The 19660-nt window shown below is 42.7% G+C and overlaps 1 protein-coding gene and 1 long non-coding RNA gene across 11 annotated transcripts in view; one reads left to right on the top strand and one right to left on the bottom strand.

The window, feature by feature from the left end:
* LOC142468948 (uncharacterized) overlaps positions 1 to 19660 on the bottom strand; it is a 204255-nt gene that overhangs the window by 7984 nt on the left and 176611 nt on the right. The window contains exon 3 of the long non-coding RNA XR_012788915.1: positions 16181 to 16287. This is a non-coding gene — a long non-coding RNA (uncharacterized LOC142468948). The remainder of the gene's footprint in view (positions 1 to 16180; positions 16288 to 19660) is intronic.
* Positions 1 to 19660, top strand: part of SEMA6D (semaphorin 6D) — a 360743-nt gene that overhangs the window by 300466 nt on the left and 40617 nt on the right. For 4 of the 10 annotated variants that reach the window (XM_075575665.1, XM_075575667.1, XM_075575666.1 and 1 more), the window contains exon 1: positions 5347 to 5663. The exons of 3 other annotated variants lie outside the window; for them this stretch is intronic. The gene's annotated coding sequence lies outside the window, so the exon portion shown is untranslated. Of the gene's footprint in view, positions 1 to 4771; positions 4937 to 5345; positions 5664 to 19660 lie in introns of those variants that run through there. 3 more of the 10 variants (XM_075575661.1, XM_075575664.1, XM_075575668.1) reach the window with 3 other exon arrangements.

Genomic DNA, 19660 nt, shown 5'->3' with positions numbered 1-19660 from the left:
ACAGCTATCGACATGAATGGCAGTTACCCCCGGATTCGGGGTGTGATACCTAGGGTTGCCAGGTGTCCTGTATTGAACCGGACTGTCCTGTATTTGGACACTCTGCCCAGTAAAAAATGAGAGGTACTGTAATACTGGACATGTATGTGTCCGGTATTTTCCTCCCTGGACATAGTAACCTGACGCACCTTTCACCATTGAGTCCAGTATTTTTGGAGAAGCCACCTGGCAACCCTAGTGATACCCCACATCAGCGCTTTGAATCTTACCTATCAGACTACTGTTAGATGTATGGAAAAGGATTGGACTACGTCACTGTCACGTAATGTGTCTGTGATGTTTCCCATAAGCTATGTGATATTTACATGTAATATATACATGACTGCTAGGCAGCGATCTATAAAGTATACAGTTGAACTAGCTATCTGAATAAATTTCTCTGCAAAGTGTGTGTGTGTGTGTGTGTGTGTGTGTGTGTGTGTGTGTGTGTGTGTGTGTGTGTGTGTGTGTGTGTGTGTGTGTGTGTGTATATATATATATATATATATACTACTTTTCATTAAGTGTTATTTTATGGTTTAGAATCCTATAGACTTATTTTGGCCATACTGAGAAAAAACCTCTTATGTCAAAATTCTCCTCTATTCAATGACAGTTTCTTGGTTCAGAAGAGTTATACCATAGTATTCGTAAATCTGACTCCAGCTGTGATAACATCTGTCAGGATAGGTGAACTGTATGATCTTTATCACAATCATACCTGATTGTTTTGTCTTTATCTAGATGGAGAGGGCCCTCAAATTGGTTCCAGTTTCTCTCCCAAATGCCACTTCTCCATTTTCATCAGCAATAGGCCATCGAATCACATATATATGCTAAATATGTCACATAACCTGAATCGGGACACGTCCGTTTCTGCATGTATTTGGACTATTTACTTACAGTACATGTCTTAAATTAAAATGAAATGGTAGTACTCTGAAAAATATGTACTGAACCAATAATCAGACATTAGCTTCATATGATGGTGTGCTATTGGAAAGATGACAACACAAAGTGATCCTGGAGTCAACATTGAACATTTTAAGGGCGGGGAAAGGGACATATCAGCTTTAATTTTTTTTAAGAAACACTGACTTTAAGATAAAATGGGCATCTTGCCATATGCTTTTTAGGTATTTAGTCTGACGTATATATGCTAACACATCCGCCTGTTTATTCTTTCACTTTATTGCCTTTCCTTTAGGTATGCTGTATGTGCAGGAGCATTTGAGCCTCTCGGATCCCCGAGATAACGTGATACCAAACTGAAAAACAAACACAAATCATTTCTATGCCAGAGCTTTAAAGTTCACCCGATTCCCTTTTTAGTGAGGATTATTTTATGTCATTGTTACCTGTGTTTGCAGAGTAAATAATGATTGACACTTACTACATTCTGCTTATTATATTGTTCTTCACATGACCTTGCTGTCTTCTGGGCCGAAAAGGTGCCTTATGCCATAGCACTGCTTAGTAATGCGGGCCTTCAAGCTGCATAATAAATATTTCTCCTTGTCCTGGGATATTCGTGGGCGGAAGGAGTGAAAACCTTGAAATCCTCTCTCCTGAGTATCAAAATATTCTTCTATCCCCAGGTGTCTCTATATACTGTATCATTTCTCTCTCCTTTCTTTTGATGGTTCTGTCCTTAGGACAATTAGCCTCCTCAGTGCATGCCACCCTCCCCCACACCACTTTTCTCTCTTCCCCACACCACTTTTCCCTCTCCCCCACACCACTTTTCCCTCTCCCCCCACACCACTTTTGCCTCTCCCCCCACACCACTTTTCCCTCTCCCCCCACACCACTTTTCCCTTTCCCCCCACACCACTTTTCCCTCTCCCCCCACACCATTTTTCCCTCTCCCCCCACACCACTTTTCCCTCTCCCCCCACACCACTTTTCCCTCTCTCCCCACACCACTTTTCCCTCTCCCCCCACACCACTTTTCCCTCTCCCCCCACACCACTTTTCCCTCTCCCCCACACCACTTTTCCCTCTCCCCCACACCACTTTTCCCTCTCCCCCACACCACTTTTCCCTCTCCCCCACACCACTTTTCCCTCTCCCCCCACACCACTTTTCCCTCTCCCCCCACACCACTTTTCCCTCTCCCCCCACATTTATACAATGCTACCTTCTTGCACTGCTGCCCAACTAGGTTCAAAAGAAACAGATCGAAGACGGACTTTGGTCCATTTGTAGTTTTGTACATAGGTATTAACCACTTCACTGCAACACTTTGCTTGGCCAATCTTGCTGCAGAGCGCTTGCGTACTGGTATATGCAGATATAAAGGGGGACTTTGCTTGCAAAAGGACTACACAATCTACAAACTGGGCACAGATGATAAATGGGTCTACATATAATGGATAAGGTATTCCGTAACCATTCGCCACTAACAAACACAGCTGTGAGAATGTGTCAAACAATGCTTAAAGAGGAAGTCCAAGCGGCACTTTAAAACTATATATATATATATATATATATATATATATATATATATATGTGTATATGTGTGTGTGTGTGTATATATATATATATATATATATATATATATATATTTATTTATTTATTTTTAATATGTGCAGTCTTTGATTACCTTAATTGAAAACTAATTACCTAAGCTGCTGATTGATTCGTTCCCTGTGATCCATCAGCAAAGATCCTGCTTCCCAGGGTTCACTAAATGGCTGCCTTTCAGTTTCAATCAATCTTTTAGTCAGTGTACCTCAGCAGCTACAGTGTATTCTTATATTACTATAAGGTAACATTATCTACTACAGCTTGCAGCTCAAACTGCTGGGAATATTGGCAACAACTTATCACAAACAGGAGTGTTACAAAGAACTTGCACTGCTGGGGAGGTGGCTAAACCTGCTATAGAAATCAAAGGATGCTCAATATATTAAAACTCATTAAAAATGGCATTGAGAAAAAAATGTAAGTATCTAATACTACAGAACTGATTTATTTATTTATTTTAAAAAAACAAAAAAAACATGCAGGATATTGCTTAAGAGCCCCGCATTGGCGCTGGAATTAGGGGTGCCGCAGGTGCTGCTGCTGTCTCACCCCATGGGTTTATAATAATAACTTTATTTAAATATAGCACTTTTCTCACAATGGGACACAAAGCACTTCACAATTACAGTATAGTGCACAGTATGCAGCACCATAGGAGTTTTTACAGACACAGTCCCTGCCGAGGTGAGCTTACAATCTATTTGGGGGAAAGGGGCTGAGGCACAGGGAGATCAAGTGGCTCACAAGGAGCCAACACTGAATTGAACCACTGATTCAAACTCAGTGTCATACTGTAGTTTACAATCAGTGTCTTTACTCACTGAGGGAGAGTGTGCGTGTGTGCGTGTGTGCGTCTCTGTATTGACGGATAGAAAAAATAGTATTTGGTCAAACTAATCATTGGATATAAACACGTTGTTTCTGAATGCAGATATCAAGTATACAGTGTAGAAGAACCAAGCCTATTCCACAGCACAGTACATATGGTAAAATATATCAAATGCACACAAAAAAACAATAATACACCCCCCCCCCCCCCCAAACTGGTACACTAGATAAGGAAGTCCCTGCATGAAACTGAATGGTTTTTTGACTTCTTGGTGGTTGTTAAGTTTACTTGTATCATTTACTTTTATTGGCCAATCAACTGGTGAAGGACCAAGGTTCATTGAAATGTTCAACGCACTTTATAACCACTGACATGTCCATGCTTTAATGCTAGGAACAATGTGTAATATAGGTAGTGAACAGCAGTTTTGTACATAATATGCTCTCTGTATTTCTCCCTAACTGCAAGGTTAATAACTTGACCCCTCTATCATTGTTGGAGTCCATAGGGCATATTATGAATACTACTGATAAAGAATATAAAGGAGTCAGACTTCATTAAATTATGTTTTAGAGCATCACAGAACAGTTCTCACTCCTGAAAATAATCCTTTACAAAGCAGCACTGTTGTTTAGCAGTTTATTTCTGTGCATAGTTAATGGTTTTTATTTGAATGTTAATGTCAAAGTGTTTGCCTTGCATTTATTTCCAAGATTACACACTTGGGTTTTAATATGTTTACATATTTATGATGGGCGAGTTACAGAGGTTTTTTTTTTTTTTCAATCGCATCTTTTTTTTGTTTTATTTTTCTGTTATTACTGCAACACAGTTTACATGGAAATTACACTGCACTGGACTGTTTGCATTTCAAAAAATTTAAAAAAAAATCAGAATCTTTGTGTTCAATTTGAGGTTTATTTTAATTTTATTTTCCTAAGCCAGAACACCTTTCTGATTGCTTTTTTCCCCCTTGTTCTCTGCAATGAAGTGATTCTGCCAAAGAACACCAAGAATGAACTTCCCTGAGATTGTGGTTGCATAATACTGGGCAGCAATAATTTCTGTCCCCGGGATGTCTGAAATAAGATGTGGATAATGAGAGTAGACGAGACATGACTGTCTTCCATTCTTTAGCTGAAAGCAAATGTGGCACTGTTGTAGTTGGAGTAGCTTGCTGGGGGGGGGGGGGGGGGGGGATGGGGAATGAGAGGCCAGTGAAGGGTCAGAATAAGCTTCACCAGCATAAAAAAAAAAGAGAGAGAACATCCCAAATCTGCATGTATGGTGCAGGATCAGAGCTGGGGGTGGGACCCAGGACTGGAGCAGGCTTATTGGTAAGCAGCCTTACTGATCTCTTGATGGATTGACTAGAGATGGATCGAATTACACCATTTGCTCTGCCTCAGTTTGTTTTTCTCTCGTCCCGCTGCTGGAAGGGTTTTTTTTTTTACGAGTTTAGGATTGTAGGAAGGAAGCAGCAGCAGCAACCAAAATAAATCTACCCCAGCCAGCTCTCTCTCTGTCCCCCTGTATGAGGTAAGCGACTGATTAGAACAAGGCTGCCCCTGCAGCCTCCAGCTCACCGTGGTGCTGGAATAGAACGGGGCTGGTGTTAAAGGGCTATTGCCAGGCAGGCTGAGGGGGGGGGGGGTAGAAGGTACAGAAATAGTTCCTGCTTGGGTTATTTTTACACGCTGCTGGGTGTGTGTTGCAGACAGTGGTGGGGGGGGGGGTGCAACGTTTAACTGTTGCAGTGCTCTGCCATGTCTGTGTTTGTTTTTTTTGCATGGGAAATCGTTTTCCTTAAAGGATCTGATCTTGGTGGAAGTTGCAGTTAGTTGGAGATGTGCTTCCTCCTGGGCTAATGTTTATACTGAGCTGTGTTAGGGGGATGGGAGTGTGCATAGGGGGAGGAGGAGGGGGTGGGGGAGAGGGCAGTCCGCTGCCTCTGTGCCATTTGATCAGGCTTGAGCTTTGAAGATCAGAAAAGCTTTACAGCTGGGGCCTCAAGACACTGGTGGGGTTTGTAGGACGGTGGATGTGCAAGGGGCTTTTAAACCCATCACGCCCCCATTTGGATTTGCCCTGCGAGTTGCTGAGCTCAGATCTGGATCCTCTTCTTTTTTTTGTGGACTGTTCTAGCAAGGACCCTGCACTGGCTGCAAAGTTAGCGATGGATGCGAGGATTTGCAATGTGTGTTTAGGAATGGAAAAGTAGCCTGGGGGAGATTGGCAGAGACTCCCGGAGAACTAGTCTTCATAGGTAAGTTTGTATTCAACTCCACCAGCAGCACCGAGATACAGTGATATAGTGATATATAGTGATATATAGTGCCACAATCTGCCTGGGGCTGGCAGAGAACAGACTTTGGAAGACAATGCCTACCTGTTCATTCTGCAGCTCACACCATGGCTGGTTATTACTATATTCAGCATAATCAAGGTTTGGTATCACTAGTATTGATTTACTATTTTCATACCCGTATATACCGCTGTGCTAACTTAATTGCTGTAAGAAAAATTTAATTTTGTATTTTGGTTCTTGTGCTTGATATTCAGAGATGTTCTCCCATTGAAAGCTAATTGAAAAGCAGACAGGGTGTGTGTGTGTGTTCCCTTGTCTTTGCATCTTGTCAGACTGTCTTTGTGCTTCATTTATCAGGTATATTACAAGCTAGGGTGTTTTGCTGTGCTGTAACTTTGGATGCTTTTCCCCTGCAAGAACTGATTTAATGGAGAAATGCTGGCAAACCATCACTGGTCCCTCCTATGCTCAGTCAGAGCAATGCTCCGGGATATATATATGCAGCTATATTTCAATCTCCCCATAAATTATGCAGGAAAACAAATAGGATAGTCAGTTCTCTTTGCAATGGTGGAGAAAGGGGGGACACCCAGCCCTCTGGCCAGTTCATCTGTTGAAAGTGGTGTTTTGTTCGTGTAAACAGGATCAACTTTTTTTGTTTTGTTTCAGCACTATATGAAATTGATATGGTGGATTCAGGCATTAATCGGGAAGGTTTAACATATCTTATTTATAAACCCTGAATACAACTGAAAGGTCACTTGCTGTGGGAATAGTATTCCTTTGGTGTAGAGGTACTGAATTGGAAATCTGTTTAGTACAGTGCACCACCTATTGATATCACACCTAAATACTCAAAGTATTTTAATATTCCAGTTACAGTGTCTCTTATAGTTGGGGAATATTGCATCCTGTTGAACGGTTTGCTGTTATGTTTATTTATTAAGGGAGGTTAAAAGAGGTTTGTTTTTGTAATGTACATGCAGTCTCATTGCATTTAAGACCATATTGTTATCACAAGCACAGTACATGACTGCCTTCCATTGAACACAGTTCTTACAAAATATTGGTGAATATGAAATCAGTAAGTGGTCTCAGTTATTATGGAAAAGACTGTCAATCAAAGGTAACAAGACAACAATATCCTCTTCACTGCTCTTTTTCTTCTTCTGCAGAATGGGTACTATTATAATGTCTTTTTGTTGCGTTCTTTGCTCAATATGTCAGTGATTTTAAAGGCTTTTCTTAAGACCAGTGTATGTATTCATGAGGTGTCCAGCTTACAGGAAACTCTGTATGAGGCTGTGCTATTACTTTTGTGCTGTAATGGAGTAGGGTTTTTATTCAGCTTTTTTTTTTGTGTGCTGAAAAATATATGCCCACAGCAAATCATTCATGTGGTTAATGTAACTGTATGAGAATTTAGCAAGCAGCATCGAGCTATGGGAATTAATCTATTACACACTTTGATTACATTTAAAAAAAAATGTAGAGATGAATGTGTCTGTCATATATCTCTAATTGTCAATGATCTAATTATATCCGATTAAATACATGAGAAAGTTTTGAAGACTGGTATGAAATGTCATATTTTGCACAACATCTATTGTATGAAATAATTGATATCCAGTACTGTATTGAGAAACTCCTACTTGGCAATTTGTTGCTAGCTGGTATTGTATGTGATATACAGTAAAAGGTATAGAGAGACACTTGCATCATGATGTAAATGATTTATGAGTTTTCTTGAACAACAATATCCAAGTGAAGTCCAGATGTGTGTGTGTGTGTGTGTGTGTGTGTGTGTGTGTGTGTGTGTGTGTGTGTGTGTGTGTGTGTGTGTGTGTGTGTGTGTGTGTGTGTGTATACATATACATATACATGCAGCTCTGCCCAAAATGCTCTTGCCATCATTATTTTTTCTCTGTTGGCAGATGTACCTTTTAGTAATTGCAGCATCTACAACTGCAATGTAGTCCTAGTACAATTCCTCATTTATATTGGATGACCTATGGATTTTGTTACCGCTGTATAAATGAAGGCCTGAAGTCCTTCACATTTTGTGTGTCTTGTTCGGTAATGCATTGTCCTGCAAAACACTGATTTTTGTTTTTAAGAGAACAGCACATGCTACAAACACTTCTAAAATGACCATTTGATCAAGGGTCTAATGTGATTTTGTGGAGAGTTGGGACTCATTTAGACAACAGATTTGTACTTTCCTTCAAGAGAGAAACAGAGTTTAGATTTGGCAGTTTTCGTACAGAAAGTGGGGGAAAAAAACAAGAGAAAATGATCAAGTCCTTACTTGTTAAACATGCTTATTATACCTTCCCTAAAGAAATACAAAGAGGTTTCCTCCCCTTGGATAAATTACTTAAGGGTGTTTAACTATAGCTCAGAAGGTGTGCTATTTACTCAAGGTAGAATATGCTTTTCACATCTCTAGCACTAGTAGAGTGTGTGTAATTAAAATTGTCAAAGTGTTGCTTTTATCCTTGCATCTATAAGGGCAGCTGATCTGTTTACATACATTAGATAAGCCATTACAGTTAGAGTAAAACAAACCCCTGCAGGACACCTTAATAAGTTCTTACTCACTCTGAGAATATAGTAGCTGCTAATTTTAAGTTCACGGGTTCAGTTTTTTTTCCTCGTCACAGGAGAGAAATGTTCACAGAAATTCATATTTTAACCCTATGATGCTATTTTTAAAGGCTGCATGAGGTATTTGCCAGGGCCTCCTGTTGTTGCACAGCAATCCCCGTACAGTTATTAAGTTGATTTTTGTTTATTCAAATGGGCAGACGAGTCAATTCTTGCTCCCTGCAGGCCAATGTTTGAGTACGAATAGCCTTCAAATCACCAGTGCACACACAATGTGAGGTGTGTCTATTTCTCCAACTCTTCTGTTTCATTTAGGCTTTTGTTAACTAACCCATATTAGCATTTTAACAACCATGCAGTGAACTTCTGCCTTTCTTTTTTTAACTTGGGCACAGTGTGCAGATCATCCATCATTCTGTCCTTGGCCACAACAGGCTTACTGGCTCCATAACCATTCAGAGCTATAGTGAAATTATCCGACTGTGAACAGCACAGCTGGCTATAGCACTTTTCTTCTTTTTTTTTTTCCTTCCACACCACTGCCAGGCATTGTTAGACCGTAGCAACACAAGTTAACACCGTGAACATGAAGTTTCTTTTGTTTCAGAGCTCTCCCTGCTCTCACCCAGCCCAGTGGGCACAACTGTACAGTACATTGTCTGAGAACAACTCATTTCATCGTTTAGCAGGGCATTCCGATTGTGAACATTCACCGTTTCTCGGAATACTCTGCACTAGTGAACTCAATGAATTGTCAATGAGGCTGCATTAATACTTTCTAACATTGGTAATTGGGAGAGAACAGATCTTTTGTTTTGAGTAACTCTGTCACCACATGGTAATTGGTATTCTCAATGATGTGTATGGATTGCAGTTATTAACCTACATTATTTACAATGGCTGTTTACTAGAATTGACCAAAAATAGACAATGTTTTCTCTTGCAGTATATATTATCTTAGCAGATTAAGAGGCCATGGGTAATTGCACACATTTATAAATCTCCTTCCTTTTAACACCAACAGAAATTGACTCTAATAAGTGTTATTTTTCTCAAGTCAGTGAGTGTGTGTATATATAGTCATAATGCTCCAAGGGATGTCCGCCTAGGGACATCCTAGTATCTATCAGCCAACTACTATACTCTACTCCTGTATGGCCATTTAACGGCATAACCTTTTATTAACCCTTTTAACATATTCGGCACATTTTCTACATTTATTTAGTTTCACGTCATTATAAATCTTAATCATTTGCTCCAAGATGTTTTCTGACACACAAAATGCTTTGCAACATAATATTCTTCTTGTCTTGTGGTTTTCATGCTTGTACTAAGTGCTTCTAAACATTGAACTTCAGTCCCCATTACTTTGTGTCATAATTAAATTCTCCCTGGTGGCAGGGAGCACTTTGTAATGTTGAGTAATGTTTACACATTAAGTCAAAATGCTGCTTTTAAAGGTAAAGTTAATTGGGAACATTTTAAATGAAGTTACTTGCTGAATTCAATGCCAGAACATCTCTACTTAAAGCTGCAGTTCAGCCAATATCCTGCATGTGTGTTTTTTTTTTAATAAATCAGTTCTGTAGTAAGAAAAAATACTTTTATCATTTTCTGTTTAAAAAAACAACAACTTTGAAAGACCAATTTTCTTGTATTCTATTTTAACAAGCATGCTTGTTCCTATAGCAACGATTTACATTCCCCATATTTAAAGATGTCGCCAAACTTTGCCGATCAATAGACGGAGAACGAATTGACCGGCAGCTATGCAGTTCTTTAGGTAATTAGAGATTGCCCACATGAAACTATTGAAGTAAAAAAAAAAAAAAAGACTGAACTGCAGCTTTAACAAATACACAGGTGAGTTCTGTCCCTTTGTGTTTGCAAGGCTCAGCCGGCGGGGGAGGGTGTATGTACATTTTGTGGAGCCTGAGGCATGGATTTCCCACTGTAACAATGAGCCAAGATTGGGATTCAAAACAACTTCATCCTCTTCAAAGTCAGTGTCTTTACCACTCGGCCCCTCCTCCTGTCATTACTGTTCTGACATGCGTCTTCTCAGCCTTGTAGATGAAATGATGAATATTTGAGCGCTCTTTCAGAAGAGCCAAAAAGCAAATGGCTTCATAACTTGTTCAAAGAAGTGGAGCACATTTTTATATCTGGGAACAATGCATTTTTATTCCCCTCATAAAAATATCACTGGCCTGGTTACATATTTTGGAGGAAAAAAACATTCTTTTAATGTCCAGTAAAACCCATTTGGAAAACCAGGGTGCACAGATCTTTGATTGGGTGGGGTTGAGATGTGCCTCTCAAATTATCTAGTGGTTTTTTTTTTTTTTTTTTTAAATAGCAGAATATCTTGAGTGATTAGTATTTTGCTTTAATTATTGATCAGAGCTACAAATGTCTTTTTAAGGTCACCATTATTTAAACCAGGGGTCTCAAACTCGGTCCTCAAGGGCCACCAACAGGACAGCTTTTATTAATATTCCTGCTTCAGCACAGGCGGTGCAGTCGAAGCTGGCCTGTTGGTGGCCCTTCAGGACTGAGTGAGACACCTGATCTAAATCATGGTTCCCAACTTGATTCCTCAAGAACCCTGAACAGGTCAGGTTTTAAGGATCTCCCTGCTTGAGCACAGTTGGCTTAGTCCTTTTGATTTAGCCACCTGTGCTGAAGCGGGGATATCCTTAAAACCTGACCTGTTCAGGGTTCTTGAGGAATTGAGTTGGGAAACAATAGTTTGATTATTGAATTAAATAAATGTGTGTTCAGACAGTAAGACAGAAGGAGCTCCTGCAAAATGCTGTCAATTCAGTCACCTGTTGTGCTATGGTAGAGGAACCCTATAATTATATTGTGAAATTCTGCAGAACCCCAACCCTCTCTAATAGCGCGTCTGATCAGATGCATTGTAAGGAACCCCAACCCTCTCTAATAGCGCGTCTGAGAGCAGATGCATTGTAAGGAACCCCAACCCTCTCTAATAGCGTGTCTGAGAGCAGATGCATTGTAAGGAACCCCAACCCTCTCTAATACCGTGTCTGATCAGATGCATTGTAAGGAACCCCAACCCTCTCTAATAGCGCGTCTGATCAGATGCATTGTAAGGAACCCCAACCCTCTCTAATAGCGCGTCTGAGAGCAGATGCATTGTAAGGAACCCCAACCCTCTCTAATAGCGTGTCTGAGAGCAGATACATTGTAAGGAACCCCAACCCTCTCTAATAGCGTGTCTGATCAGATGCATTGTAAGGAACCCCAACCCTCTCTAATAGCGCGTCTGAGAGCAGATGCATTGTAAGGAACCCCAACCCTCTCTAAAAGCGTGTCTGAGAGCAGATGCATTGTAAGGAACCCCAACCCTCTCTAATAGCGTGTCTGATCAGATGCATTGTAAGGAACCCCAACCCTCTCTAATAGCGTGTCTGATCAGATGCATTGTAAGGAACCCCAACCCTCTCTAATAGCGTGTCTGATCAGATGCATTGTAAGGAACCCCAACCCTCTCTAATAGCGCGTCTGAGAGCAGATGCATTGTAAGTAACCCCAACCCTCTCTAATAGCGTGTCTGAGAGCAGATGCATTGTAAGGAACCCCAACCCTCTCTAATAGCGTGTCTGAGAGCAGATGCATTGTAAGGAACCCCAACCCTCTCTAATAGCGTGTCTGATCAGATGCATTGTAAGGAACACCAACCCTCTCTAATAGCGCATCTGAGAGCAGATGCATTGTAAGGAACCCCAACCCTCTCTAATAGCGTGTCTGATCAGATGCATTGTAAGGAACCCCAACCCTCTCTAATAGCGCGTCTGAGAGCAGACGCATTGTAAGGAACCCCAACCCTCTCTAATAGCGTGTCTGAGAGCAGATGCATTGTAAGGAACCCCAACCCTCTCTAATAGCGCTCCTGAGATCAGATGCAATGTAAGGAACCCCAACCCTCTCTAATAGCGCGTCTGAGATCAGATGCATTGTAAATTCTTCTGTATTGGGTACAATTTTTAAATCACCTGAAAATTGCCGGGAACCTTTTAGGGGACGCCCGGGGAACCCATGTTGAAAAAACACTGTGGTAGAGCAGTGGTGCGCAAACATGGGGGCGTGAAATTTCCTGGGAGGGCACGGCGCCTACAGAGGCCCCCGCACTCTTCCCCCAAGCATTTAAATTAACTGCCAGGGGAGCACGCGAGGCCTCTGTGTATTTAGTCTGTTACCTGCTCTCCGGCAGCTTCTGCTGATGCGTCACAATGGCAAAGCGGCGTCAAATGACGCCACTGGGTCACCGTGACCTCAGAAACGCCAGAGAAAAGGAAGGGGGAGCAGGCAGGGGGGCACAGGTGTCAAGTTCGCACCCCCCCCCTGTGGTAGAGCATTGAAGGAAGTAGCGGATTTCTTCATGTCATAGAAGATGGGGAAGAAAATAAGTGGCGGCATTAACAACTTTGGAATCATGGCCGCTTTCTAAACTCATTTATTTACGATCTCTCAATTAACTGGAAAGCAGCATGTTGTGTTTTCTGTGGAATTTTGTGCTGAGCTCTGTAGAGGTAAAGGAGCGAAACACATGGGTGATTTTGTTTTGCAAATTAATATATTTTTAACATCGGATTGCAGCAGGGGGTCTCCGGAGCTGAAGCCCATTCATTTCGGATCCGGGGAACCACTGCTTCCAGAGATACTTACCTCCTGAAGGGGGCGCCGGTATCTCTGCTCTTTAAAGCTCCCCCATCGTGTGGGCCAATAGGAAGCCGAACCAGATGACATCACGGCTTCCTGTTGGCCAGCAGGACGCAGGAAAGTGGCCACTACGTGATCCCTGTTAGGCTGCGGTCCCAGTCATGACTGTGACGCGCGCCCCGCAGCGGGTGGACAGCGCTAACCGCGATCTGCGGTCTCCAGGAGAGAGGGAGGTTGCGATGGGAGGGGGCGTGGTCGGGGTTTTGCGGGGGCGCGGCCATCACGTCACGCGGCTGGTTCGCCCTCATTGGGTGAACCGCCGGTGGGGACGTGGCCACGCCTCCGTCGCAAGGTTTAAACTCAATTTCATTGAGTTTAAAAAAACCTTGCAGTACAGCCCGGCTGCACCTTCAGCGTGAAGGTGAGAACTGGTTCCCCATTGAGGGGCGGTGCTTACACGCACAGCGCACGCCGAGGTGTGCGCTGTAGCAGTGACTGGGACCGCAGCCTTAGCTGAGTGGAGTGGCTACAGGCGCCCTCTATGAAGGTAAATATCTCCGGAAGCAGGGGTCCCCGGAGCTTAAATTAATGGGGTTCAGCTCTGGAAACTCCCTGCTTCACGCTATGTTAGGTAAAAAAAAATTGTTTTTTGGGGTTTTTTTTTTAACTGAGTACTTTCTTTTCTTTATTGCAACTTTACAATATGTAGCTAAAATGGTCTTGCACTTGAAAGGTACTGATCCACACTGGATCAGAATTAACTAACGCCAGTGATCTGTATATTTGGTGACATCTAGACAAGATGTCAAATGTTTGTACGTTACAACAAATAATATTAATAATACAGTTAAGTAGGAGATATCTGTTTGTTTTTTCCCTGGCTTATATACTGTATAAGCACATTAATCAATGGTTACATGTAAACTGTGAATCTCTATAAAGTATTAGGTTTTTATTACATGTTGTACATCTGGTTTAGTGGAATGAAAAACATTCAGTGTCTATGTAGGGAAATCACTTTTAGTACATTTTGTAAGATTTTGCAGGGGGTGTAAAAAAGGTGCAAAAGTTTAACACTTTTTTTTAATATAGAAGTTTTGCAACATTTTGCCATATTGAGAAACATTTCTTCTAGTTTTTTTGTTTTATTCTAAAACTAGATCACATGGCCAATGCGACCTGCATATTGGTAATAGTTGGTCATGTAACCTGCCAGCTATATTATTTTTTTTACTGCAAATTTCACAGTCTGTGGGAAATCGGACAAACAATTCACACATCTCTAGTATTTATACTAGGAGATAGAAATCTAAGTCATAAGGTCTTGCTTGAAAACACTGTCATTACACATGTAGAGGAAATAGAATCTCTGCAAGTTGTGTATGAAGTCGAATTTTGCTCTAGAAATTGTTCCAAAGACTTTGAGTAAGAATGTCTCTGCGTCAATCGATCAATCTCTCTCCTTTTTGCTTCCCATGCACCCGCTTGTGATTGGGGGAGAAGATATATGGCACACATTAAATTGGGATGCGTGTATTTTTCGCTCTTTGTGCCAAAATGATCCGGCATTAAACCAGAAGTAGGAGATTTGGTTAACAGGTTGATGTTGGATTACTACAGGGGAAAAAAGTGTATCTAGTTGAACTAAACTGGACTGATTCCTGGTTGTCGGAAAAGACCAAAACAAGTCCATGCAAAAATCATCTTATTTAAACTGCCTGGCCATGTTAAATTTGATAGATTCTGTAAAATTTCCAATTTTCTGCTTCTCTAACATTTATGGCTGTGATTATTCTCATGGGCCTTGGTTTGCTTTTAGGGTAAATTGAGTAATTCTTTGTATTTCAAAGTGCATTTTCTGCTATAACAATAAGACCTATTTAATACATCTTTGTAATATGACCTATTTTTTTTTTTTTTTAATGCATCAAAAATGGCTCACAAAGTATCAACAGTGATTCAGTGTTCAGCGCTGGATGGAAGTGAATGCGGCTGCTATTCAGCCATTATATGTAAATTTAGCATGACTGGAACAGAGTCTGCATTTGATTAAGCAATTTGAAGACTGCAGTGGACATTAACCATTTCGGTGCAGAAGGAAGCAAGTTTGGTTAACTAACATCACGCCGTTCCCTCCGGCATTGAATGAGTTACACTTTATTTCAAACGACATGGGAGCCAATGATCTTTGTTTTTAATATAATAAATACGTTTTATACGGGAATATTACAGAAACATGTTACTTTTTAATATGACATTAGTAGGGCAGGGAAAGTTCCATGATGGGTTTGGCACCATCTGTTCAGAAGCAAGCAATGTCAAATATGTTAAGGGTTTGTGTGGGGGGGGGGGGGGGATAAAATTACCCCAAATACTCCTTTAAGATCCAAAGGCTGTAACACATTAAGAATTTAATTTGAGCTATTGCTTCTTTCTCAAAGCAAGATGTCATCCTTGAATATGACACAGGGTTGTTGTTTTTTTCTAACACAATTTGATCTCCTATGTGGGGGCATTCCCAGTTTTGCAGAACTCTGCAGTTACGCTGGCAGCTTACAAAGGCAAGAACAAATGAGTTCATTATTATTATAATGAAGGCAAAGTTTCACTTTAACTATATTCATGAGCTATTCAGACGTGTATTTCATATGCAAATAGGGTTACTATGATCACATTGTTGACTCATCATCTTTGCATTCCTATTTATTATACCCTAATGTTGCTGCAATTAAAGAGACTTTATTTTTTTTTTTTAAAAATTAGAAATGGCCTAATCTTTATTTTTATTTATTTATTCCCACTAAGGAATTGACTTCAGTGATTTTACATTTGGGAGCAGCAATTGGGAGATTTAACTTGTTATATAATGGTACCTTCTTGACGAATTAAACAAGTTATTTATTACATTATGAGATGAGGTTGCTAATTTATAATTCGTGTTGTTCCATTCCTTGAAGGCAACTGAGTCATGGAAGAGGGGGAGCATTTATTGGAAGTAGATATTGATATAAATAGGTTTGGTATTATACATTTAAGAGAAGAAGAAAAAAAAAGTCCCTTTTTATATTTTAGGCAAAGGACAAAGTGTTGCAGGTATGTTTGCCTTAAGGACGACTTGTTTGGTTTAATAAAGACTGTTACAGTATGATGTTGTATACAATTTCTCTTTTGTGAGCTACCTGTATCAGGTGAAATGTGACTGTCCATTGCCTCCAGCCAAGGAATTTGCGAAACATGTCAGGGGGGTGATGTAACTTTAAACGTTCTCCAGCCAAGACCTTTTGAACTGTGAAAACAAACATACTGTTACATACTGTTGAATTAATACAAACATGTTCTATGTTACAAGCCCAGATTCATATTTGCTTTAAATACAAGTTGACCCATGCATGACCCATGCCGTTTGATACCATGCGTACCGATTTGGACTGGCGGTTCTGTTCTCCCCATGGAGAATCCATTCCATTGCAGGGTTTATCGAGTGTGCCAACATACCGAGTTGGCGACCAGCTGTTTTATTCTCTGCTTTATTTGTGATATAAGTTGGACAGCCCCTTTAAAGCTGCAGTTCAGTCTATATCCTGCATGTGTGTTTTTTTTAATAAATCAGTTCTGTAGTAAGAAATAATACTTTTAGCATTTTCTGTTTTTAAAAAAACAACTTTGAAAGACCTTGTATTCTATTCTTGTATTCTATTTTAACAAGCATTTGCTAAGGCACTGCCCCTTCATGGCCTGTCACAAACCCAGGCACACCCCTTTGTCAGCACTGCCCTCCCTCTCTCTAAACGTGCACTAGCATCTGGTCACATGATCTTCCTCATACAGTAGTACATTCAAGGAAGCTGGAGAAAAGGGATCAGCCATGCATAGCAGCTCGTATAGGCGATTTCAAACTTATTACAGTGTTTATTCCATTCATTGCACGTGTATATAATGTAAAATTGTAATAATTCCATTTATAGCAAACGTGTATATGTGAATATTATTTAGATGTATATGTATGTTACTGAAATGTGGAGTGAGTGTGTAGGTAAATACACACAATACACTTCCACTGCATATATATATATATATATATATATATATATATACTGCTGCGGCACAGTTTATTCGAGCATTTGCCCGTTCTGTGCCGCAGCAGTAGCCTGGCGCGCGCCCGAGTGTGACGGGCGCGCGCCGAAGCAGCGGAAGAGCGCCCTCCGATCGGGGCGCTCTCCCTCCCGCTGCCGGGTCCGCCGGGTCCCCCGGAACCCCCTGCCGCCGTCCCGCAGATCGCGGGACACCAGGGCTCCCTCGGGGAGCCCTGGACGCGCGTGCAGGGGGCGCAGGCTCCCGAAGACGCGTGACCGCGCGTCTATGACGCGCGGCACGCCGAGGGGCGGCCACTAGCAAGCCGGGAAATCTCCCGGCTTGCGGATCTGGCCGCACTGCGATAAAGTGTGTCGCCAGTGTATATATATATATATATATATATATATATATATATATATATATATATTATATATTATATATGTATGTATATGTGAAGTTATGTGAGTAAAAAAGTGACAAAAACTCTCCATAGCAAGGCAAATAGCAAATGGAAATATTACTGTATGCTCATTTGTATGTATATATATATATTTATATACACACACACTTCAAATACGGATAGTGATTCACGTAAATGATATATATATTCACTTTCTGGGAGTATAAGAGTGACTGTCCTGTTGTTCCTTTTTTTGTATCCATCATTGAATGGTATGCACCCTCTCTTTACGTTTATTTTATACTAGCTGAGAGACCCGGCGTTGCCCGGGATGTAATGTTCCCGCTCCTCTCTCTCTCCTCACCCCTCCCCCTCTCTCTGTTTGTCCCCCATTCACATCAATCCAGTTCCCCCCCTCCCTCCTTTACAGCTTCATGCAGTGTGTGTGCGTCAGTCATTGTGTGTGCGTCAGTCAGTCAGTGTGTGTGCGCGCGCGTCAGTGAGTCTGACGCAGAAACACAAACACACACACAGACTGACTGACGCACACACACACACACACAGTCAGTGTGTGCGTGTGTGTGTGCCTCAGTCAGTCAGTGTGTGCGTGCGGCAGTCAGTCAGTCATTCAGTCAGTGTGTGGGTGTGGGGGTGTGCGCGCGCGCGTCAGTAAGTGTGTGTGTGTCAGTCAGTGTGTGTGTGTGTGTCAGTCAGTGTGTGTGTCAGTGTGTGTGTGTGTGTGTGTGTCAGTGTGTGTGTGTGTGTGTGTCAGTGTCAGTGTGTGTCAGTGTCAGTGTGTGTGTGTGTGTCAGTGTATGTGTGTGTGTGTGTACCATTCATTGTGTGTGTGCGCGCGCGCGTCAGTCTGTGTGTGTGCGCGCGTGGGTGTGGGGGGTGCGCGCGTGTGTCAGTCAGTGTGTGTGTGTGTCAGTGTGTGTGTGTGTGTGTCAGTGTGTGTGTGTGTTTGTTTGTCAGTGTGTGTGTGTGTATCAGTGTGTGTGTGTGTGTGTGTGTGCAGCAGTCAGTGTGTGTGTGTGCAGCAGTCAGTGGGTGTGTGTGCAGCAGTCAGTGTGTGTGTGTGTGTGTGTGTGTGCGCGCGTCAGTCTGTGTATGTGTGCGTGTGGCTGTGAGGGGTTGTGTGCATGCGGCTGTGAGGGGTTGTGTGCGTGCGTCAGTATGTATGTGTGTGTGTCAGTCAGTGCGTCAATCAGTCAGTGTGTGTGTGTGTGTGCGTGCGTCAGTCAGTCAGTGTGTGCGTGCGTCAGTGTGTGTGCGTGCGTCAGTCAGGGTGTGTGCGTGCGTCAGTCAGGGTGTGTGCGTGCGTCAGTCAGGGTGTGTGCGTGCGTCAGTCAGGGTGTGTGCGTGCGGCTGTCAGTGTGTGTACGTGTGGCTGTCAGGGTTTGTGTGCGTGCGCCAGTCAGGGTTTGTGTGCGTGCGCCAGTCAGGGTTTGTGTGCGTGCGCCAGTCAGGGTGTGTGTGCGTGCGTCAGTCAGGGTGTGTGCGTGCGTCAGTCAGGGTGCGTGCGTGCGTCAGTCAGGGTGTGTGCGTGCGTCAGTCAGGGTGTGTGCGTGCGTCAGTCAGGGTGTGTGAGTGCGTCAGTCAGGGTGTGTGCGTGCGTCAGTCAAAGGGCAGGCGTGGGGGGGGTGAAGGGCAGGGGTAGGGGGGGTGAAGGGCAGGGGTAGGGGTGGGTGAAGGGTAGGGGTGGGTGAAGGTCAGGGTTAGGGGGGGTGAAGAGCAGGGGTAGTAGGGGGGGTGAAGGGCAGGGGTAGAGGGGGGTGAAGGGCAGGGGTGGTGAAGGGCAGGGGTAGGGGGGGTGAAGGGCAGGGGTAGGGTGGGGTGAAAGTGAGGCACAAATTGTTGGCAGGAGTAAAATGTCCCTACACACACACACACACACACACACAACGGGAGTGAGAGGTGGTGGAGAGTGGGACTGGCGCAGATCCGAGGCTGCTTGGCCCCCCAGCGGCTGGGGAGTTGGCGGCCGGGGGGGGTAAGGGAGCGGGCGGGGGGGGGTAAGGGAGCAGGCGGGGGGGGTAAGGGAGCGGGCGGGGGGGGGGGAGGGAGCGGCGAGGGGGTAAGGGAGCTTTGGCGGCTGGGTTAGGAGGGCCGCGCTTACCCCCTTTGTGAGTGTTTGTATGATATAGATATATATGCACACGCACGCATATACCATGCGCACGCG

The sequence above is a fragment of the Ascaphus truei genome, chromosome 18 (genome assembly GCF_040206685.1).
Source record: "Ascaphus truei isolate aAscTru1 chromosome 18, aAscTru1.hap1, whole genome shotgun sequence".
NCBI classification, from domain to species: Eukaryota; Metazoa; Chordata; class Amphibia; order Anura; family Ascaphidae; genus Ascaphus; species Ascaphus truei.
The sequence above is the reverse complement of the archived record's forward strand: the minus strand, read 5'-3'. Positions and strand labels throughout refer to the sequence as shown.